Here is a 25,066-nt window from a genome sequence, read left to right on the forward strand (position 1 = left end):
GCATTGTGTGAGGAGAAAGGCCAGGGATGTTAAAGACTTTCCTCTCTGGGTCCGAGCAGCGTGTGAAGAGAGCTCTGAGGGTTAGGAGAGAGGCACAGCAGAGATCTGAATTAATAATAGAAACTTTTTTGGCACTTTTCAAGAAGATGTGAGAGTGAAAAGGAAAGTTCTTTCTGAGTGTACACAAAGCTGTAGACACAACACACTCCTAAGGCATAAACTATCATTTTAGTCTTATAGTCTGGGGACATTTAGGGCCTTGTGGAGTTTCCCAAACTGTAACCTAAGTCATGAAATAAAGAGAAGAATTAGTATCTGAAATGAACTTAATGGATTTTCTTTGTTTGTATCATCTTAACTATTGTTAAGTCCAAGCTGATTATCAGACTATGGTAAAAATCAAGCCCATACTGTTTCCTCATATAATGTGCTAAACTTTGAAGCATACTATACATGTTCTTTACTCTTGAATTAACTAGAAATGATAAAATACTTTCTGTGCCACACATCATTCATTGTATAATTTGCAGTAAGGTCTTTTTACTTCACAATTATTCATTATTAAAATTTAGATTTTTCCTTTTTTTCTTTTTGAACTTTGTCACCACCATCCACAATGTATTTCAGGTTTTTACAGCTGTGAACAGCTCTGCCATTTCCTGTGTGTATTGAATTGTTGGACAAAAATCATTTCAAATGCAACTACTTTTCTGGTAGTCTTTTGACTGTTAAAATATGTGATGTATTTTCTTTCTTTTGTCCATCACATCTCAACATCAACTTGTTTTTAGACTCAGACTACTAATTAGAGCAAACTTATTTGTTTTTCTGCTAATTGAAGGGGTATAAATTCATTAGCTTCCCTGTAATATCAGACAAACAACTTACCGGAAATACGGGCTGCAGTTGCAGAGAATAATCTTATGGATGTTAAATTCCACACCCTCAACTCGGATTACTGCATCCATCAATTTCCCCTCCAGGCGGAGATCGTTGTATACAGAGCTTGACTGTTTTGAAGCCATCATTTCGTTGTTCATTTGGGGTTTGAAGACAATTTTGTGTTCAACAGTTGGTTCAGAGTGAACTGTGACCCAACTGGTCAGTTACTGTTGGGTTCTAGAACCAAATCCCTTTATTTTGCAGTTACTCATAACAACATGGGCTGTTGTTTTTATTTAAGAAGTACTTTAAATCATATTTACTTGGTACAGTCCTGTACTTGTCTAATATACTGTACATCAATCTAACAGATGGTAAATCATGTAAAATAGATGCCCCCAGCTGGCTGAAAGAATACCACATACAGTATATGCAGTAGTTTGAGCAAATTTCATGTTTTGCCACAGCAAACAAACAGCTGAGTTTTCGTCAAACTTAATGCACTACTACTTTAGGTTATGTTTTTAATAAGTAGAAAGACTAAAAAACTGTTTGTGCCAACACCTTTTGTAGGCATACCTGTGTACAGAAACATGCAGTTTTATTAGATGGAGATGAAGCTATTTGTCATTAAAACATGATAACTGACCCTTCCAAAACAGTAAAATGTAAGAAGTACAAAGAGTAAGTGGAGCTTGCTAAGCAGAGTGAGGCACATCTAGACAGATAAGCACCTTATTTCATAAACTAAAGTTTAGGAACTTCTCAACAACAGCAGCAACAACAGCCTTCCTCCATTTTTGACATAAACAACACTTGGCCACTCACAAATGCACAGAGTGTAAACACCAAATTACACCTGACAATGGCTGTGACAAAATGTGCTCACACATTCATGCATCCATGCAGGCAGGGGGTCATGTACACACTGACACACAAAGGCAAACACACATGTATAGCCCAGAAATCTGCACTCGGCTCATTTTGTGTGAAGAACATATATCAGAACACATTTTCAGTGGCCGCACACTGCTTTTGTGTTAGTTCACATGAGTTTACACTCAAGTCTGCTAAATCAAGGGATGAGAGTTGTCCTGGACCTGACTCAGAAGCTCAGTGGACACAATATCACGTGCAACAATTTTTTTTTTTTTTACCTCGCACAAGCTGGGACAGGAGCTCCTGAAGAGGAAGCTGACCATGGTGGGAACTATTTGCAAAAACAAGTCTGAGCTCCCACCTCCACTATTGATTACAAAGGACAGGCCTGTGAAGTCTTCCAAGTTTGTGTACATGGCTGACATGTCCCTGGTGTCCTATGTGTCAAAGAAAGGAAAGAATGTTGTTCTGATGAGTACACTGCACAGGGATGGGAAAATCTGTGGCCAAAAACCACAGATCATGTGATGTATAGGTTTGTCTATGTTCAATGGGGCTATGTTGTGTAGACCAAAATGGTTACTGTGTGTTCAGCTTGTGCTGTGGAAACTGTCCTGAATGTTTGAAATTACTGTGGTTCAAATAAAAATCAGCAGTTGTGAAAAATCTTGCTTCATTTGTAAATTTGTTGCGTTTTTTCCAATCGTCTAACAAAAAATTAGCACAATACAGTGGTGTAATGTAATCTAACAAAGGTAAAGGGCAAATGTAAACATCTGTTGATTATTACATTGTTTTAGATTAACATTCTTTGATTATGTTGAGTTACAAAGCCAAAAGATGATGCGGGTGCAGCACACCTGCGAACACCACCAGTGTAAACTAAACGTGAATAGTACACCAGGGAGATCTAGTGATTGTGAAGGCTATACGATATGATTCACTTCATATTTATAGTAATCAAACCATTCAGTGACCCCTCGTGCCCAAGGTTGGGAGCACTGTCATCCTTGAAGAGATCAACCTTTTATTCAGGTTTTTCCTTTAATATGTGGCCGCTCTCTTATTTAAGTGTCACTTTTACCACTGTCAGTCTGTCCACCTGAAATATGGCCAAACAAAAAAGAAAAACTACCTGGAATTAAGGTGAAGAGACTATAATGCTTTTGATCCTGGTTGCTAAATAACCAGTGCCTCCTTAACAGACACACTTCACAGGTCAGTGAGAGGCCAAGGCTGTTATCATGAGAAACTTGCTTCACTTATGGAGCACCATCTTGCCAAATGACAGCACCGGCTCCAACAGAAAAATCAATGCCTTTCCACCCCCATTGGGTCGAGTACCTCTAAAAGCATTTTCTATCCTGCTTTTCAGCTGCATTTATTAATCTTTCAGCAGCTGACTCTTGTCTCTTTCTCTATCTTAACATCTTGGATGAGGCTTAAGTGGTTAAGAGCTCCCCACACTCCCCTGCCAGAAAACGCGAGCTCACTGAAACTGATCCTTTGCTTTGCAGGGGCAGAGAATCGAGGTTTTGTTGCATATACAGATAGATGTAAATTGTTTGCTAATGGATTCTAACTTTAGTACTGTACTTGGAAAGGACAGGCTGTGGGGAATTGCTACTTCTGTGTTCAGTGAAATGCTTTTAATAGGAAAAGTGCAAAACATATTTAGCTGCTGTCTTGCCATTGGCACAATAAAGAAAATACAAAGGCTATGAATATTCCGAAACATTCCTCACTCTATTTGCTGGTTTGTTCAAAATAACTTCAACACTTGTAAAATGGGAGATTTTCCAACAACCTCTTCTCCTCGACACAATCAATTGATTGAGGCAGCTGGATAGGTCTTGGAAATATTGTGGTGAATTTGTCAGGTCTTTTCAGTTGTTATGGAATGCAGGAGAAAGAGAGAAGTGTTTAACAGTGTCTGGCTGTAGTCCCAGACAACTGGCTATGGGCTGTTTGTCTAAGTTGTCTGATTCAGCTGTTGATGGAGGTATTATTTGAAGTTCAAGTAAGGATGAGTTGCAGCAGATTGTGTGGAATATGAAGGATTTTCTCAGCTCATGGCTCATGGGGTAGGGCTAAGAGACAAAATAATCCCTTGACAAGTGCAATATGAACGAAATCATCGATGGGGAAAATCCCATGTTTACTTGGACATACAACTCCACCGCTTCCATTACCTCTAAAGCTTTTTTGGGAATAGACATGGTGTTTCTAATTTTAATTGTGCTTTCCTCCCTGACCAGTACTGTTTGATACTGTATAAATTTGAGACGGACTGTGGAAATGTATGAGCCGGAGACCACAGGTCCATTTGCACTTGTTTGGACTTGAATATAAAAAGCCACACATGCTCTTTGTATTGCTGTCATACTGAGAATTCTCCACTGTCTATATTGAGTCCCTTATTCCCAAAGCCTAACTTTAACCACCAATACTACTTCTCTGAGCTCAACACATACTTTGTACTCGTAACATCATGATCATGCATCTTAATGCTCAAATATAACACAAAAACTTGAGTTTCACAAACATAACCTTATTATAGCTGTTTAAAATTCTACAGATCAGCAACAAAAACAATTGGAAGTGATGCATTTCCACAGCAAAATGAATTTAGGCTAATATAATTTCTGAGCTACAGTTGTGTTGCTGAGAGGAATAAAAAGTGGTGAAGTTCAAGGCAAGCTTTCAGCCGTGCACATAATTAGCTGTATATAGACACAGTTATGCCAACTGTAAAATCTGTACTTGATGTCATAGCATTAAGTTTGAATAAATAAGTTTGCATCATGTGTCCTCCAACCGTGTCTGAAGGCAAGAGGTTTTGTAGCTTTCACCTACACACATGAAGGTGGAGTGCCCACTACTGAATGTGTTTCATCCATTCATTTTAGTAAGCATTTTCAGTTTGAGCATTTAAACAAACTGCATTGCAAACCATTTCAAAACACTGAAAATCTTTTTTTTCCAAATGTCTGTGGTGGAAAGGTTGGCATATGAATAAAACCAAACTGCAACAAAGTGCGCTGGAAACATACTTGGCAAGAATAGCATGATGTAAATGAAGCGTGAGGCCTCAATGTCCGGTGAGGCCCCGAGGCCAACAAGAAATACTAGAAGAGTGAGTCACCTGTGAGCTTCCTCAGATTAATAACATGAAACATTGTGAATTATCCAGTGTGAAACATAAAAGCCATATTTCCATCACATTTTGTTTCAGGATTTACTGGCTCTCTTTTTATACTGCCATCTTCTTGTATTCGCTTCTACTGTAATGATTTAATGGCACATGACTGGAGAATCAGTGCCTCCAAACTGTCACATTTGCATAATGGTACCGATGGAAATGCACATTATTTGCTTTTTTGCAAATTTTCTAGAATTTAAATTAAAATTTGCACTAAATTTGAATAAAAATTTGATGTTAAAAAAGGGCAATACACAACGCTCATTCATGCTTGTGGGTAGCTTTTCCTCAAAGGCTTTCATAGTGTTGCATTTGGTTGTACAAAAAAACTAAAGTGTATGTATTTAAAATGGATAATTCCTCAGCTCATCTATTCTTTCTTTACTTATCTGGTTTCCACATATGCAAATCAAAAATAAGATTGTGCCTGCTTGGCTTAACATCTTCACACTGGTATTTGCCAAATGTGACAGACAAGTCTGAATTTGATCTAAGTGTGAAGCAGCAGGGATATTGTTCCTTTTCCTCCCAAGGGAAGTTGCTACTTATTATTTTAAACAGTATGTTTCAGGTTAATGCTGTGTTGTCTGTGTAACTGTGGCTATTCTAGCCGTGGCGGCAGTGATGTGATGAGGATTGTGAGGATGTCTCGGGAGAGGCAGCCATTCTCTGTTTAAATGCTGCAGGGCCCCGGGGATGGACGCTTGTTGAAGTGTCTTTCCATGTCGGGCAGCATAGGCTGTTTTGTTATTGGACGACTAAAAATAAAAAGCTCTGACCTTGTCTGGCCACTGATGACAGAGAGAGGAGAAGGAAGGTGATGAGAGAGAAAGTGACTGGGTGTGTTTTTGTGCATTTGACAGCGAGATGAAGGGACAGGAAAGGAAAGAGAGATGAGAGAAGATTGTTGGGGTAAATATTAGATGTGGCAAGGTGAAAACAGAAATCATGAAAGGGAACACTCTGTACACAGAGGATTAGAATATGATAATTGGATATACAGGTATTTTAATGCTTTAGAATACACAAATTTAAAAATGGTCTTGTAGTGTAGTTTGCCCAAAGAGAACAGCATCATTCTGTTGTTTATACAGTATCTTCACAGATACACTGATGTGAAAGATGCACATTTTTTGTCATTATTATATTATATTATGTGTTTTCTTTGACATTTGTTGTTGTTTCAGTCATTTCAGACCTCCAAAGATCTGCCCACACTTACGATTTGATGACTAATAGTCTAGTGTACATTTCAGATACTAGTGTTACTTAGCAGACCCTGTAGTCTAATGCTACTACACAGAGAGATGAGATCAAAGCAGCCAGGGAGCCACAGAGCTGCTAAGATCACTTCAAACATTGATGCTTCTGCTCTACAAACACACAGTGGGGCTGTACAGCCCGTATGTTTCTTGCCAGCGCTGTGCAGGACAGGGAGCATTATACGAAAGGTACAAATGCTATTTAAAGCCTGACTGACATTAGCGGAAGTGAAATCTGGAGTAATGTAAGAGGAGTGATGGTATGGCAGAAAGGGAGAGCAGTGGAGTCTAAACAATAACAAGAGGAACACAACAGCTGCAAATCTTCTCTTTCTGGTTTTCATGTTACAGACTGCAGCCCATTATATATAGTAACTCTTTTTTTGGCTCTCTTGCCCACGTGTGGCCAATGCAGCCTTCAAAGTCAAATAGAACTGGGTTACTGTGAGTTGGAGGGACTGCATTGAAGTCATCTGTCTCCTGTCATCACTGACAGGAAAAGAAATTTGCCTCGGTGCTGTTTACGAAGGCTGTACAGATGTTTGTTAAAGTTTTATGGCTCTTGATTAACATCAGAAAGATTCATTGGGGCCACAGCAATTTTTCCTCCAGTGTTTGTGAGTTCGTGTGTGAATGCAATGCGCCTGATTGTGTTTATGAATGCCTCAACACTGATGTGTCATAAATTGAACCAACAAAGCTCTTGTCATTTTTAATAATGTACATTAGTGGCTGTGCAACATAAACTCATGGGAACAATGTAGCAATACGTGTTCGGGTTTTGGCGACACTCCGGCAGCAGTAACACAATTATCGTCCTTCATGTTCCTCTTCACACACAGCCAATCACACCATTTCCACTCCAGTAGCCTGTTATTACAGCACGTTGTCAGCTGCTTGATATATTTGTCCTCTTTTTGACATTTTAGAACATTAGTAGCGGTCTTTCATTAACGATGAAGCACCTGTCAGAGCAGGGAAACATCTACATTGAGTTGAGTCAAAGTGGGGGAAAATGGCTAAACTGGTCTGACCTTGTGATTTGACCAATGCCAGAATAAAGTATAGCAAGAGAATTAAGAGGGATTTATAGGGTCCTGCCCTTGCTCCCTGTCATCTCTTGGATTTGAAAAAACAGCAGAAATATGCTGAAACAAATGAGCTCGGCTCTACTGTGCAGACGACTGCTAGGCTAATTGACCAGCTGTGTTAATGTGAAAATGTGCAGTTCTCTCCATTTCCCTCAACTGAATCACAGAACATAGCAGCCCCCATTTTTATAATGGAATTAATAGAAAAACTGAAAAAGGCCTGGTGTGAAAATTAAGGAAATGTGATATGTGGTCTACAGTAATTAGTGCCTACATAGTGAAGACTGGGAGCTCTTAGTGCGAGACTATTCCCATGTGGAGCAGCCATAATTATGATGGAATTTCTGTCTCTTCTTCTTCTTCCTCTGTGATGAAAAGGTTTTATTGTTCCACTGCTTAAAAAAGAAGGAGGGGAAAGGAGTGATCAGCCTCAGTTGATGAAAGAAAGCTCTCTGAAAAGTGCTGCCATGGCAAAAAGCTTCATTTCAGCTCAGTGCCACACCATCACTCTCCCAACTTTTGGTCTTCCTCCTTTCTCCTGCTGCCTTACCCCCTGGAGGCATACAGTAGACTCACATCAGAAGCCTTATAGAAAATTCACAGGAAGGTGTATAATGACTTTTATTTTATTTTTTTTGTCAGCGCATTGTGGTCCTCTAGAACACAATCCACAGTGGGCGTCAAAACTGCTTAGAATGAGACAGCTGAATGCCATGTTGCTTTGCTGGGCTTTTAAGAAATGTCTTTTATGGGTTCACAAGCTGGTTAGCATTATAGCGTGTGCCGCTTTTGGCCAGCAGCCTGCCTTTTCTTATGGGATATGGCATTTTCCAGTGTGGTGTCTGTTTCAGAAAGATCATTGTAATCTGGCCTTTTTGCAGTCTCAACTGCATAAAAGAGCTCAAGTCACGGAGAACTTTGCCAAAGCCTGACAATGTTATCTACATTCAAAGGCTTGGTGCACTCTGCCATCTGAACACAAGCTCCAGTGCGTGACAAACTACACTACCCATGACCCTTGTCATTGCTACAGTGGGGGAAAAAAAAACAGCAGTACTCAGCCAAGTGCTACCACCATGCTAAAACCCAGTATCTAGGTTGCAGCTATGTTTGCATAATATGATAGTGACATCATTACAGACAATCCATGATAAAGTCAGACAGTTCTTTAATATGGGCCCTTATTGTCACTGACTTGCACCGTACTGTCCTCTACAGTCCACACGCATTTCATAACTGATCCTAATCTTTTTTGCAGGTCAATAATTTTACTTCATGTGGCAGCAAAGCACATTGTGTTGTTGACCGGATGTATTGACAGAACGCAAGTTAACAGAGTTAGATGTGGCTGTGACAAAATGCTCATGAAAGGCACAAGGCAAAGTCTCTGTGAAACTGCACAGCTGCAGAAGGTGGTTAGCATTTCAAAGACCAGGGAGTGCTGGAGTGTGTGTGCATGAACAAAGCAGATTCTTTTTGTAATGGAAAGCAGGGTATAAATAATCCAAATATGAAGGAGATGGTTAACAGAACCAAACAAAGGGTTCATGGGTCCATTTATTCTCTCCAGATAATAAAGGCAAGATTATTTCTCTGCATGGGATTTACAGTATGTCTCTACATGAAATGGAATTGTAAGATATGGACATAATGTTTGTCGATGGGTTATGTGTGCATTGTTTTTTCTACTTATCTGCATCCACATGTTCTTTTTTTCCATGCTGTAGTTGGTTTTTGAGTCAGGACAGAAGAGTCTTTTTATATTTCCTGATGACACACACCTCAAGTGTGGTGGCTCACTAATCTTAGCCAAACATGAGAAAATCTCATCATTCTTGCACTCACGTACACGTCAAAGAGCAATGAAAGTGGAAAGGCAACTTTAAACCTACTTACTTGTGAGAGAATGTATCTCTTCATATGTAATTTCTTTGATTGGAAAAAAATTTACTTTGCAGGTGTATAGTTTTACTTTGTGTTTAACGTGCATCACAGAGAAGGTGGCTTTTACACAAGGTGTCCTTGTATTTTCACGTGGCAGCACTTGGAAACACTTGACATGTTTACAACTCTGCTCAGTGTTCTAGATTACACCTTCTCAAAAGGCTTGTTGTTAGGAAGTGGGAGGATGATTAATTAAAGACTCTATATACTGTACAGGTTGTTGAATTGTCACCTGCTGATTTGTGAGCAAACCTGCTTCATAGCTGTCATTAAGTGCTGATGACTGTGATGGGGTTGGGAAAAGAATAAAATCAGAATTAATGCTGTTTTAATTAAGTGCTACTTTGCATGCAGGTTCTGAGGTGAGTGTATTTTATAAGTACTTTGCTGTAGGTTGTGGTTCTTATTCTTTTTTTAAATGGTCCGTGATATATCATGACATTGGGAATTTAAATCTGCACTTGGAGTGAGACCCATTTCCACAGAAACGGAACAATAGCGCACCACATCAAACACACCACCCCACTTGTATGAGCTGTCAGAGGCCTTATCTGTCCTAATTAAGCACTTTAAAATATGCTTCAAAATCACTCCCTCTAGCAGAGCAGGTACCAGCCAGAGCGGTCATAGCTTTCTTCTACAACTGCTTAAGTTCTTTTTACCTTCCACCAGCCATTACCTTTGGCCACAGGAGATCAGTCATAAGAGATCTGAGCCCTGAGTACTACGATAAAACCTCTCTTGGTGTCAGAGATATGACTTTGACCCTCCATTCTTTGCGTGTCTGTTGAACGTTCTGTCTCTCTTCTCTACTTTTCATCATGGCTGAAAAGAGAGGAGGACGGGGTAAGTATTTATCTCCTCAGAGGACCGATGAGGGCTTTTGTGCTGGGGTTGGTGACACCCCGTGGGGCTGGGAGACGCACCCGCCCAACGCTTTATCAGATCAAACATGTCCTCCATGTTGCTGCGCTGGAAGCAACCAGCAGGCTGTTTTAATACTCCCTTGCCTGACCGGTAATTGTTTGATTACTGATGGCTGGTGGGTCATTAGAAAGGAGGGGAAGATGGACGAGGCCGTTAAACAGTGGAAAGCAGAGAAATGTGCCCAATTGCTCTTTATGTAGACGTCACTAAAGACTGCCGCAAAACAACAGTGAAGGGTATTGTGAATGCGACTCAGATTGATGTAATGCAGTAAAAGCACTTCAAAGGAGAGCATTAGCTTTATTGGAGGAGAAATATGATTTTATTATTACTTTATTGCCTTTTTGCTTTGTGTAATAGTCAACAAAACATCACAGAGAGGGAATGACATCGGTCCGACCTATATCACTTGTATATTCAGCTGTTTGATGCATATTGTTCCCAGGGGAGCTACTTGCAGCTGTATAATGCTGTTGTTAGAGGCAGAATTTATTTGTTGCTAAGTGTCTAGAGCCACACAAGGGTTTAGTGTATCATATTTAAAACTCTTTGTAATGATTAATCCTTGGAGATAAATGATAAAATTTAATGAAAATGAATGAAAGTTATTTTGCAACTCATAAGGGCTTAATTCAGATTTATAATTTTTTTTATTTTACAGGATAAAGTATGTTGGCCATTTAGAGCACAGATCTAAAGAACAGAGCACATTCAAGTATTTGAAACAACTTTAAAACATTATAATAAACACATTTTTGGTGTCCATAAATATTAAAAAGTAAACCTCTCAATGAGGGAAGTAGAAGTAGCATTTTGCCAAGTGACAATGCAAAACCTCACTTTGCATTTACACATAGAGATCTGGCCAGTGAAGCACATCCTGCATACAAATACTGTACATGTAATTCCGTGAATAGAGCTTAAATACTATAAACTAAATTGATGAAATGTTCTTACTAACTACCTCTGTATTCTTCCTATCAATATATTTTATTTCCACAGTAGAGAAAGTAGTGGCTCTAATGATTCTGCAACTGTTGCTACTGCCCTCACTTTGGCCCATTGTCCACTTCAATGAACATGGTGAGTCATTTTGAGACAAAACTCTCTCTGTCATTAAAAAAACAGAAGATACTGACAGAAAATCCTTGACAATATTCAGGCACTGAGAACCTGCTGATCAACTCTTTGTAGCTGGTGTTACATTTATTTATTTGATAGAAGCTTTTGTCCAGAGCAATGTACCATTGAGGTGCAAGTCAAGTAACATTTGACACATATGGCACAAGGCTTGTAGGTACGTGAGGTAACATACAAGTAACTAGTTTTTTTTATTTATCTTTATTTTATTTTTTGGAGAAATTACCCTTAAAAGAAGTAGGTATTCCAGTGATTTTGTAAGTTAATTGTTCAGAATTTTATTTCTTTATTTGAAAGCCAGCGGTGGCTTTGTTCTTACCCTATTTGTGCATCATATCCCGGGGATATATCCCAACTTTAATTGCCATTGCTATGTAGATTTAATTCACAGCAAATTGTCAGGCTTAAAAACAATATTTTTAAAGCGATCTCTTCAAAACACTGTAAACCTGCAAGAATGTCGCACTTAGTCCCACTTCACTGTGGACAGGTGTGCTGAAATGAAGAAACTATACATGCAGTTGGTCCCTGATAAAGGGCACACACGACTATAGTGTTTGAGTCGATCAATGTTTCCAACTAAGCATACTGTCAACTTTAGGATACTGAAACTCTTCAGAGATAATTGATTATAGCTTGTTCTTGTAGCACCATTAAAAGTCCTGTAACAGTTTTTCTTGGCTTCGCTCTCTCTCTCTTGCTCTTGTTCAACACTACCAATCACAGCAGTATTTTCCCCAGTGAATCAAGTGAAACAGCAAACTGTAGGTTTGTTTGTAGTTATCCTCTCCTGCTCGCTCGCTGTATTGTGGACTAGTATATCTGATGCTGGTGGTATCTACAATTCTAGTGTTGTTTCACCTGGGAGGTCGATGATGTGCCATTCCTCAAACAATGGGTCCATTAAATCCACTGAATTGTGGACACACGCGTACAAAAACGCACACCTCCAACTGCACGCCCAGCACTGAGATGCTTTAAAACTCCCCAGAGAATTGGCTCTGATTATTGTGGTTACCGTGATTGCTATCATCGTCTCCCATCATGGCCATTATCAGTGGAGCATTTCCCTGTGCGCTGCTTTCAGCTCAGCGCTCTGTTTACCCTAATGTGAGCTGGGGGGGAACACAGCAGAGAGGCGTCTTCCATAAACACCTTGTTATCTTTCACTCCTTCTCTAATTTTCTCTTCATTCTCTCACTCTCCCTCATTTCCCCTTCTCTCGACGTGTTGTGTAGGGTTAGGGCTCTCCAACTGAAATAGAATAAAGCACAGGTTGTATATTGCATGTCTGTTTTGGAAACTCATTGCTGCTGGTTATTAGACGCCCATACTTGCTTTTGCTGGAGTTGCACCGTAGCTTTTTTCCCACCAACAAAAGATGGCTGTAACCTATTACACTTAAAGAGGTGCCAACAAATGGGATGTAAATAATTTCTGACAGTCATGCCCACACATTTCTGCTGTTAGGATCACTTTTTTTTTTTTATTATTCATGTCTTTCTTTGCTCTACCCTTCGTCTGTGCGAGGCAGATTTAGCCAAAGCGCTCAGTCAAGTCTGCACAAATGGGATTCTTACTGTCCAAACAGAAAAGATTGAATCTGGAGGCATGTATTTGACGGGTGTTAAACGTGTCACTCAGTTAATGCTTCCTCAAACAGAAAAAATAAAGAGATTCCAAGTCACATTATAACTTGATTTCCTGGAGTATAGCTCTGTCTGGTATAGGCAGTGACCTCCCTTTATGCTTTATTGTTGGTTAAATACATGCAACTGTGACCTGGATCAAAGTAAGCGCTCACATATCTTTGATTTTATGAGCACCAAAGCCTGAGTGATTCCTGAGGGATGCTTACTGACCGCTCAGTGGGAGAACCAATCATGTGCCTTTGTTATTTTGGGGCTGAATCCTGTCTTGATTTACAGCGAAACTTGAACAAACCTGCAGGAAGTGTGGCACGTGAGTGGGTGGACTTCGATGTGTGTGGGTTTGAATCTCAACCCCCAGTGACATTTCATCAGTCTGTGATTTGTCATGTTATCCCCCTGTCAGTCACGCGTGCCAGAAAGACCACGTGGGTACCAATGTGTGAACTTTTCATTGTGAGAGGTGTGAATCTGTGGTGCCAAGGATAATGTTTGCCTTGTGTCATTGTGCGGTTGCCTGGTGCTGTGTACACACACATACACACGTGTACACTTCACTTCCCTCCAACCTTTCTTGCTCAGAGCTTTTATCAGCAATTCATTTCCCAGTATCTCAGCCATCAATCATTCCAGCTTGTCCTCAAATGCAGCCACCGCTCCTAAAGACGAACAGAGGGAGCACTGTATACACAAGGAGACACAGGCAAAGACAGAGAGGTATTTTTTAATTAAGATTGCAATCGACAGGCACTTTAAAGAGATGAGAATTTGCCTCATTTCTGGAAGTGTTTGATCCGGAGTTCACTGCATTGTGGCTGCCGCTGGGTCATGGTTGTCCTCACAACTCTGACTGACTTATGTTCGTCCACTATTCTGGACGTTAATAGCTAATGTTCGTCTAGCACAAAATCCACGTCTTATTTTTCTTAACTTTACTGTGTTTCCCTTTCATGTCTAGTTGCATAGTTTGGATTTCTCTAGGTGGCTCCCGTGTCTTTGTGTGTTCAGTCATGGTGACTGGTGCTGTTCATGCGTACCACACTTCTGCCTCTGTTTATTCCCCAAAAAAACAGGAGAATAAAGAAAAGCAGTATCTAATGATTCCAAGTGAACCTCAACGGAAAATTAGCACAAGTCATTTTCATGACTTTAAAGCAAGGTACCGTAAAAATACAGGTAGAGAGCATGTGTTAAATACTGAGCATTTCATGGGGGCGGCTGTGGCTCAGGAGGTAGAGCAGGTCATTTCCTAACCGGAGGATTAGCGGTTCGATTCCCAGCTTGTCCAGTCAACATGTCGAGGTGTCCTTGAGCAAGACACTAAACCCCCAGTTGCTCCCAGTGATGTCACCGGTGTGTGAATGGGTGAATGGCCGAATAATGTGTGAAAGCACTTTGAGTGTGCTGTAAAAGCATAGAAAGGCGCTATACAAGTATAAGACCATTTACCATTTCATTTGAACATAAACTGGCACACTCACAAAAGCCCGCCATTATTTGATCACTCTTTGACATTCCTAGTGTGGCTCTCAACTTGTACATGTGAAAGCCATATGAAAGATGAATAGAAAGAGCTCAAGAGATAAGTTTAAACCCTGGTACATTACTTTCTCACCTCTCAGGCCAGTCATTGCATAACGTGGATGTACTTTCTGAAAGTTACAAGAACAGTTGAATGCAGCTGTCTCAATTCTGACATCAGAAAAATGTGTGTGTGAGTGGAGGGGAGGAGGGTCAGATGCCAACAAAGCCTTCTATTAAAGCATACTGAAAACTTACTGTAATTGTCTGCTTTGCTAAATAAAGGGGAGACATTGTGCACTGACACTGGCTGCTGGCCTTGGAGTTACATCAGTCTACCAATGTGAATGCAATTCCTAAGGATGTAGGGTTGAAAAATGAGTCATTTGTGCTGAGTTATTGCCATTTTACTTTCATACAACTAGTCCAAACCAGAGCTAGATTTGTTCTGTGGTAACAGCTAGGTGGATTTAGTAGATTGGTTATGACTGCCTCAGAGGGGGTTCATGTCATCTGCATCACATTTCCTGGCAGTTTCAGTGAGTGTTGTCAGTCTGCATGTTTTTTGTCATCCATACATGGTTTGAAAACGCTCTGACAGAGTTTGAGTGCTTCTGAATTATCATTACTTTTATCCCAGTAGGTGTTAATATAGAGATAGGGGCCTTTAGCTCATCACTTAAGTAAGATTAGACTGTGAGAATAAAACGGTGCAAAATCAGCCTCTTGCAGGTCACATTTCAAAGGAAGCCAGGTCATCTGAACACACCTTTAAGTCGTTGCTGTACTTGGCTACTGATGGTGTCTGCCTGTGTAATGACAAAGGGAGGCTCACTTTCATCTATTTCCAATTACTCCTGCTCCATCATTTTTTTGTATTATTACTGTAGTGGCCCATTGTTCCGCTTGATTTGTTTGGTATAAAAGATCTGTAGACTTCAAGTTTTTGTTCCCACTGTTGGGAGACACTGGGTTTTGATGCCAGTAGATGCAACATCTGTGTGAGTGCACTTTGCAAAACAAATAATGTTCAGTGGGAGTTTCTCTCTGAGTTAAGTTAAAAATGGAAGGAAACGTCAACAACTGTTTTATCAGTAACTGACTTTATAAAAGCTACATTCATACTCCTAACTTCAGATGTTAACGTGTCTCCAACTATGGTGCAGTCTGACCTTCTCTTTCTATTGATGTTGTTTGTAACTGTATTGCAAGGCCTTTCAATAGCTGCACAGCAATTATGAATATATTTAATCAACTTTTGACTGATAGTTTTTTCCACTGACATCCGTCCATCCTGTTTTGAACATAACCAGTTGACAGCAAACATGTACAGTATATTATTAGTTCTATTACCAGTAAGAAGTTTAAGGTCTGGGCAGTAAAGTCATGTTCTCTTCATTTTAACCAGGAGTGTTGTGGTTTTAGTCAATTAGATGGAGTTTACATTTCATAACTCAGACCTAATACATGGTTGGTACTTTTCTGAATAAATTAGGTTTATTTACATGTGACTGCTTTTAGGCTAACATGAATAAATAAAGGATTCAGCCGTTCTCCCTCAGACTTTATACCAGACACTTTGAAGCGCCATTTATTGTAGACCCTCTTGTTGTACCATGCCCTTTTATGTATTGTATAAAAAAGAAACAGTTAATTAGTGCTTCAGAGGTGTTGTAGATGGATTGTGTCACCTTTGCACATAGCCAGGTTAGCACTTTTCCCCAACTTCATTCTTAGCTAATTGGTGTGTGTCTGTTGCTTCAAAGCGAAAGGACAAATATGAGTGGTATCAAACTTCTCATCCAGCTTTTACCCAGGAAGCAAATGGGCATCAAATTATGTCAAACTAATAAATAATGAAAACCCATGTAATAATGGAATTAAGAGATGTTCTCTTTGATTTATGGCCAAATGTTTTTAAGAGTGGTGCACTGTGGAGATTTGTGATCTTTAGTATTTTTAAAATACCAGCTAAGGCTCTGCTTGAAATACATGTTTGCTCCCCTTGACATGACATTCATTTATTTTTTGATAATATAAATATACACACTTGCACATCAACCTGATGCACTTCATTGATGATTCTTAGTCTCTGTAGTTATTTTGACTCCTCTATTCATGTCATTCCTCACAATATCTGCAGCTGCAGTGACTCAGTCTCCATACAAAGATCATTCCATCCAGTTTGAACATCTCTCTTGCACATAACTACAGCAAAACTGATCTCTTTTCACACATGTAATTTTCTATCTTATTTTGTTGCGGTTACAATTTTATCACCAATTGTCCAACAAGTAATTTCAGTTCAGACGTCAGCATCCACTCCACTCCCTGACACAGAGGTAAACAGCATCAATAAACCACAACACAACTGCATTATTTAAACAAGAATCACTGCAATGCGAAAACTAGCAAATAGCACAATAAACCTATTTATCACCCACACCAGGTTCTTGGCTACATCAAAGAGACCTCCCCAGAAATGTACTCATTTTTTTCAGGAATCAATCTGGTGAGGGCCAGATAATTATTGTAGAAAGCACAGGAGCCAACTTCTTTCACCATGGCAATTAACAAGGCTTGTTAACATCAAAGAAAAAGACCAGAGGCTGACTTTCAAACAGAAAATCTGCTGAACTCTCAGGCAGATTAACTTTACGCCTGTCTGGGTATTTAAATATATTGGAGTTGAGACGGCAAATGTAGATTAAAGTTTTGTGCACAAGTGTAGACTGGAAAGAGAAATGTAAACCTGTCTGCCTTACAGTATAAACAGAAGTGTATTTGGTTAAATGTAACAATTAATTTTAGAGAAAACAACAGCCCAAGTTTATTTATACCCAATTATTCTTTCAAAACTTCTGTCCATGTTTTTCACAGAAGCTGAACATCATATAATTGTAACTATTATTTTAAATAAAGCTTTAATTCTGAAAATGAAAAAAAGTCACTGCAGTAAAAGAGAAAAACATCTTGGAGCTTTCTGGGATCATATTTGTTATCAAGCTCTGGTTGTTTTGATGTTACACATGAAGAAATTGGGCTCTCTGCCAAGTAAATTTGACAGGAACACAGAAAAGCCTCTTTTCCTGGAACCTCAATCACTCATGGATTCGTCAAAAAGTTTGTTGCTCAGAGACACATTTTCGTCCAGCTTCAACACTCTCCGATGGAGGAAATTGGTAAATGTAATCCCTTTTCTGATGGGCGAACAAGCTAATCTGCTTATTTCCTCCATTGTGGATTGACTCGGTGATGGCAGAGAAGCAGGTGATAAAAGGAAAGTACAGAGAGAGAGGTTTATTTGACTTTCTCTGCCTCACTCTTCCCTGCTCTCCTTCTCTTGGGAGACTGACTATAGCTTACCCTGGATTATTCTGATGCCTCCTATTCCCCATCTCTCTGCATTCAATCATCCCCCCCTCTTCCCCCTGGACTCCTCTTGCCGAGGTCGGCACTCATTCCCAGCTCCTTGAAATTTTTGTGTTTGTTACAATGTAGCTGGCTTTGTTTTGACACACTATCTTTCACGTGAATGCAGCAGAGGGGAACACAACCTTGTCAATGTGTTCCCAGCTTGCGAGGCTGTGGTTGTAGCTAGGCATGTACACATACATGTGACTGGATGTTTTCTGTTTGCTGATACAATGTGAAATGTCAAGTGGGCTGCTTAGGATGATGCTGCATTTATGAGCTAAAGGGTAAAGACAACATCAGCCACATCAACATTTTGTTACCATCATTTTGTTGAAGTGCTTGGAGGATATGATTTTTAATTTCCGCCACTAACATTGCTGAGTTTTGCTTAACCATGAGAAATGAACTCCCTAATCTGCCATTTTATAATGTACTTTATACTGTAGCATTATGTGAATCATAATCACAACCTGCCTTTATGCACCTAAACATGTGCTGGGGTGGACAAAAATACTGAAGCAGTTTGGGAACAGCAAGTCTCCAAAGATCCAAAAGAAAGCGGAGATGCCAATTAAGTGTTAATAGAATACAATATTGCTACACACCTCATCTTTATCAGTTGACAAATTTAATCCAGCTACAGTTATCACAAACAATGGCTCAACATTTTATAGGCAATACTTAGCAAGTAAAGTGTGTTAATTGCTGGCAATAAAATAAAACAATTGTCAGTTTGAGAGTAAATATGGCCCCATCAATAGAGCAGTGACATCTGTGCAAGCCACAATAAGGCCCGGTCTGTTTTTCTCTGCATTGCTCAAGCACTGCCCATTTATTCAGAGGCTCATTCAGTGGTATCAGGTTTGAAAATGGAGTGAAGCTCAATAAAGTGCATATAATGTCACTCCTGCCTCAAGGACAAGAGACCTGCAGACCGGGTGGGGGGGATTTCATCTTGAAGAGGCTAGATGAATGAACTGCATGAAGCATTAAAAAAATATATGAGAAAATGGAGGGAGGAGCGGCTGCAGCCCAAAAAAGTCCAACCTAAGTGTCTGTGACACTTCATTGCGTGAATCACTCATAATCTTTTCGGGTTCTCATAAAAAATCTACGGACAGCAGGGCTATAATTTTGAGGAATGGGGAGTCCTCCGACTGTCGAGATGAATGAGCTGTAGTGTAGCTTCTCTGATTTTACAATCAATCTACAGCACAGTTTAAAATGGGAAGACTGAACTGTTTTCAGATGCTTTTCATGATGCTGAACTTCAGGTGGCTATAATTCTGTGTGTGTGTGTATGCATCTATTTAGAGAACAGTGCTGCAATTTCTGAAAGTGTGAGCGTGTCCACATGTAGGAGTTTAGCAGCTTTCAGTGCACAATTATCCTTTTGAGGACATGCTTCAAACAATCCAAAACATTTCGCATCACGTTGCCCACATTTACAAAGACATACTGCTGCTACAGGTGATTGTAGAATACATTACCCTGCTTTAGTAAACACGCTTCCCGACAACGCAAATGAGTGGCTATGTCACCCGTCTTCGGGGAAGTGAAATAGACTCTACTTAGTCTAATGATAATGCCAGCGCTTCCCCCTGGGTGGCTTATTTATGAGTGTATTTATAATTTTATTATGTGGTGTTATAAAATGATACACTCCATGAAGATTCCTCCTCTGAGAGTTAGTCACACGGGCGTGTGAAGAAAAGACTGGCAGCAAGTTTGCAGTGGAACAAATCATTTAGATAATGACTCTGTAGAGGCTGAGTGAAACTGGAAAGAAAAAGGAACGAAATAAAGATGAACAAGATTAAGAGAGAATACTCCGAGTCATTATTATGAATATACTATAGAATTTTAATGAAAGGCTGCACCAACCTATAGTTTGGAATTGTGTATATTCTCTGTCGTCTGTCCTAAATTCTTAACTAGCTAGTTTTAAACTAGTGACTTACTAGTTAGTAGTGTGTCACTACAGTTGTTAAAATGATTGGAAACTACTAGAATGTGTGTGAAATTTAGGAGTGTGAAATACCACATTATGTTGAGCTAAACCAGTGCTATCGAGTCCTTTAGTCTAGCATTATTAGCATAACTTTTTTGGTAATTGGATGTCTTTTGTGAAGTATAATTTATAATTACTCCAGATTACCTCATTATTTAGCTGTAATTTGATTCCGTATGAAGTGATGTACGTTATAAAGTATGTCAGCCTGATTTTATATTGACTGTTTTACTCTTAGGTCACATGCTAGCATTAGTATTTACCATTTAATTTAGTTAGCTGGGTAACAGTTACTGAAAAGCAACTGATCTCTGTATAAGAATATAGTTATTTTTTTTGGTGCAATGTGTTTTTGTTTAATGATTCAATCATCTTCCCTTGGTAAACACTTAACTAGGTGAAGAGCTTGTCCATATGGGCTCCTGAGGTCAACTTTGCATTCTACAATTAAATTACACAAGTTTTTTTTTTAAAGACGAATATTGACAACGTGACGAATATTTTCACACATGTACCTCAAGGGACTGGCTGAGTATCAATCTAAGTCTGGATCAGGGTGAGAATACACCTAGATGGATGTAAACAACTGAGCTAAAAATACCGGCAGCCTTAAACAACCAGAATGGGAGGAATAGCGAGAGGAAAGGACATCTGCTTTTTAACACAGCTCCCTGTCATGTTTTCCCTTCATATCTACACATTATGCAGTTGTCTGGAGCTGTGCCAGCTCAAACACATATTTACTTCAGAATATGAAAATCTCTTTTGGGAGGCTAGTATAATAGCCAAAGCAGGTGTGAATATTTCTTGAGCTATCTTGTTTCAGTACTTTCACTGTAGCAAATTTCCTCAAGGTCAACCTGAGACTACCGTGGGTCTCCCATAACCACATGCAAACACACATATACTCAGAGAAATGTACAGAAATGGCTTGTGGGACACATTGAGTCTCCCCTCTCATACTAATCATCTTGAAAACCTTGAGGGTTTTTTTTTTTTTTGTTAATGGTCCCCACTACTTCCCCTCGCCTGTGGTGGATGGAATTTCTGTCAGCATCACACTCTCCCGTGTGGAGCATTTTGGGCTAAGTAGTCCAAATAACATGGCTCTAAAAGCCTTGAAAACAGCTTTTACAGCTTTCCTTTTACCTTCAGAAGCCTCTCCTCTCCTGGCTACTTTAGTCTCTATTTCCTCCCCACTTTCCGCCTTTTAACCATGTTAGAGGGTGTCTCTCCCATCATGCATTGCAGTGTTATCAAAGTCGACCACCCGCAGTTTGTTAATCACGCCAGTGGAGGTGTGAAATGGAGTGTTCACACTTGGCAAAGTGGCACACTAGCTGCCACAGCCTTTTTAGTTTGGCTATGGTCAGCCATTCTGGGATGTGCAGGTGACTTTTGCATGTCCCAAAGAAACAAACAATAAGATGTGGTCTAACTGGAATCTATTCGCTTATCTGATTGGGTGTTGTTGCATTCAATCTGAAAATTGGAAAACAAATTTTTCTGTCATACTTAGATCAAGGGGCTACAGTTTCTAGCATGCAGCAGCCATAATGTATCTGTACTCGGAACAGCAGTGCTTCTAACCTTAAAGAAGATGTGCGAGATCTGCATTTAATTCTAATTGAAGAAGAAGCAGAAAGGGGCATTGCTGCCGTGGAGTGCAGTGATGTTGCTGCTGTAGTGTCCCCCCTGAGTCCTGTTTTCTTTGCTTCTATTTTCCAGTATTTAATCGCAAGCCTTAACTCTAAAGTTGTGCCTGCAGTGACTGGAATGAATGGTGTAAGCACGCTGTCAATAGGACTAATTTAACACGTGCCAAGATGACTGGCCCCCAAAAGCGCCACCAATTGCACCCAGTTAGGAAAATAACAAGGTGGTTGATTTGTTTTTACCCACAGCTGGCACCACTGTTATGGCCAGGAGGCTGACAGCACACTTTAGCTTATTATTCAGTCAGGTCATCAGTCTAAACACTGATTAAAATTGTCTCCCCGCTGGCTTTAGTGTGTGTCTGTGTGTGGGTGCATGTTGTTGAAAACATGAAAGGGGCAAAAATTCTCCATCTTCTTCTTGCTTCCTGTGAATGGCAGAAGCTCTTAATTGTATATATTTGGACATTAAAATAAATTGCCCTCTTCTCGGAGAGTGGTAGAGCGGCGACAACTGCAGCTGGCCTGGAGTGATAACACTCATTTACCAGAAAGGAGCCAATACTTTTTCTTTTACTTTACTTTCAGGGTGAGTTAAAGTACCTTCCTTTTAAAAGTCTTTATTAGCACTGTGTCTTTCGGCGATACGGAAAATGAGAAAGTGTTAAAATGTACTGTACGGTACATAACACAATTCTAAAAAACTCATATCTAGTATTGTTCTGTATGTTTCTATTCAGTGTTTGTGATGATTATATGAAGCGCTCATTTGATCCAACCTTTTTTCTTACTGTGCCCCTGTTCAAAGAATTAATAGGATCACATTGTTAAATTCCACTATTTAAAGTTATTGGTCCCTTTTACCCTCGACTCTCTTTTCTTTGAATTGATTACAGCAGCCTGACTTTGAACAGAGTGTCTTCAAGAAACATTTATTGGGGTAACTAAGATGTATGCAGGGCTGTGGTCAGGATTTTATAAATCCTGAGGTCAGTCAATCACCACAGCTACACCACCACCTTCACTAGAGCCCAAGCTGTCTCGATGTTTCTCTTCGGTTGGATTACATGCAGCCATTTAACTGTACAAGTGCCCTTTCTGGTCATTTTTATTATTTACAGTAAGTAAAAGCACATGTGTCACAGTAGTTTTATTTTGTGATGGTCCAAACTGTGCTTTTTAAGACTTTTTCCCCATTCACATGTTTGCATTTCTTTCAACTTATTTTTTTCTTTTTTTTTTAGCTTAAAAAGCAAAGTACCAAGTCAAATCCAAAACTTAAAAATGTAAAGTTCCCTTGTATTAATACTGTGTCTGCCCATTTTGTACATGCAAAAACCTTTTGCTGGCACTTAGAGGTTGATGCTGTCATTCAGAACCCTGTCAGCAGATGTGCACAGATTTTCTTCTTCTCTTTTTGTGTTTTTTTTTTTTTGCTTTGTTGTATATGTTCAATGTGTATGGTTGCAGAAGTGTCACATGCTGGAAAGCTTATTTATGCCTGTCAGCACCCAGACAAATTTGTCTTTTAGAATTGGTGTCACCGTGTGTTTGTGTTCAGGCCCGGTCCACGGTGTGGTGTTGACAGTTGTGCAGTGTCAACCATTTATAGTCATGGGGAGTCAGTGCGTCTTCCAGCAGCAGCTGAGTGTTGATATTGGATGTGATTGGGGTTTCTCTGCATGGCTTTGAAAGTGTCAACACATTCACATGCTGCACTCTATCAAGGCTCTGTGAGGTTAGGAGTGCAGCAGACAAGTTCACATGCATTTAAGATGAGGCATGCAAGCAACAAGTTTCCCCCTGTGGTGAATATAAATCTGTATCTCTGAGCTAAAGTTTAAAGTTCTTTTACTCACAATTACTCTTGAAATCTATACAAGCAATATTAATGGTTGGAAAAATTATGTTTGCTCTGTTTTATTGGTGCATATTTTCTAGATGACAGTGGAGAAGTTGTTGCTTTTGTGCCTGCTCTCTCAAATTTGATCAAAGCACATTTATGCCACCATGATGAAGCAGATGAGTTGAGTTGTTGAGTGATAAACTTTAATAATAGCTAAGGATGTTTTTTATGCCCAAACATTAACTTTAACTGTTGCTTATTTAGTCATGAAAATTTTATGGTCTAGATCAATACTTTAGAATTGAAGCTGTGTTTTCAGGGGTTTTAATAAGAGTAATGTTTGCCTCAAGCAGCAGCTAAATCAATCAAATCTGCTTTCTAAAACTTCCACCTACTAAAACACCATAGAAGGCAGCAGGCTGGAAGCTCCAGCTGGTGACTGAAGATTAAGCTTCATGTCCATATTGAATGACTCCAAGTATAAGACCTTCCTTTATATTGTTTGCAAAATTTATGTTTTGTAATTCTTGAAATACAGCACAGCTTACAAACAGCTGATTATTGCATGCTGCTTTAAACAATATTGGGGACACTCTTCAGCACTATGGGCAGCTGACAATAAAGGGGAACTCCTCGGATTTTAGACATCAAAGTCTACTCCCATCTGTTAGGCAGTACTACTGCATACAGTATGTTAAAAATGTTGTATAAAACCTTTTATGGCTCCAGAGTGAGCTGTGTAAAATCTAATAAATTGCCTCAAGTGATGTAACATGAGTTGGCTTTGTTTTTTGTTTTTTTTAAATATCATGGGGGTGTTGAGTAAGGAACAAGTGAACTTAGCAGACTTCTGTAGACTGCTCCTCTTCTCTTTTTAAGGCAGCAGGCTTGAGGCTAGATTGAGGCTTGAGGCTACTAGCATAACACATCAACATCTCTGACTGAACTGTTGGCAAAAGAGTTACATTGTGTGTAATGGCACCGGCTTTTCACAAGGATGAAGACAATAAGTGAATCCCACTTCCCTTATTTTATCAGTTCTTGATCCTCACTCATCTGGGAAGTTGTTCTGGTCTGCCTTGATGAGGAACGTCCCAAAACTGTTATTTATTCTTCAAGGACTGAGGGCCGAGGAGGCTGCCTGAAGGACCAAGTATACACAAGTGCATCTTTCGCCGAAGTCTGTTAAGGATTGACACGCCCCTTTACTGGAAATCATCTGGTGAACTTTACATAAACATAAAGGATGGGAGGAAAGGATGTCTCATGTCCTTTCCTTGCAGTTTGCCCTTGCATCTTTTCCTTGCATCTTGCGCAGGCGAGACTAAGACACAAGGAAAAGGTGCAAGTGAGGGAAATGCGGATGTAGTTACTGAAACTTGGATTCACCTATAATCTTTGACTATGTTTCATTTTCCGATGTGGTTATATGAGTGTAGTGCTGATGGAGTTCTCTTTTGAGTACTGCTATGGGAAATGTGTGTAAAATTAAAGCATGATCATATACTGTAAATGTTCTTAGAGAATGCCCTTCAAATAAATACTATTGGAAAGAGGGGTCCAGATAATAATACACAAGGCAGAGCAGGAAAGAGCATCATAGGTAAAATGCAAGTCTAACCTCAACCCATCCCTCTATT

General features: G+C 39.7%; 1 protein-coding gene and 1 long non-coding RNA gene across 2 annotated transcripts in view; one reads left to right on the plus strand and one right to left on the minus strand.

The window, feature by feature from the left end:
- LOC109951976 (uncharacterized) lies at positions 1-2,374 on the minus strand. Its single transcript, XR_002273685.1, has 3 exons — positions 1,607-2,374; positions 889-1,576; positions 1-74 (listed from the first exon to the last, which is right to left on the minus strand). It is a non-coding gene; the product is annotated as an uncharacterized LOC109951976 (long non-coding RNA).
- LOC109951874 (calsyntenin-2-like) overlaps positions 1-25,066 on the plus strand; it is a 221,980-nt gene that overhangs the window by 21,194 nt on the left and 175,720 nt on the right.

Source organism: Monopterus albus, unplaced genomic scaffold, assembly GCF_001952655.1.
Source record: "Monopterus albus unplaced genomic scaffold, M_albus_1.0 scaffold8.1, whole genome shotgun sequence".
Taxonomy (NCBI): Eukaryota; Metazoa; Chordata; class Actinopteri; order Synbranchiformes; family Synbranchidae; genus Monopterus; species Monopterus albus.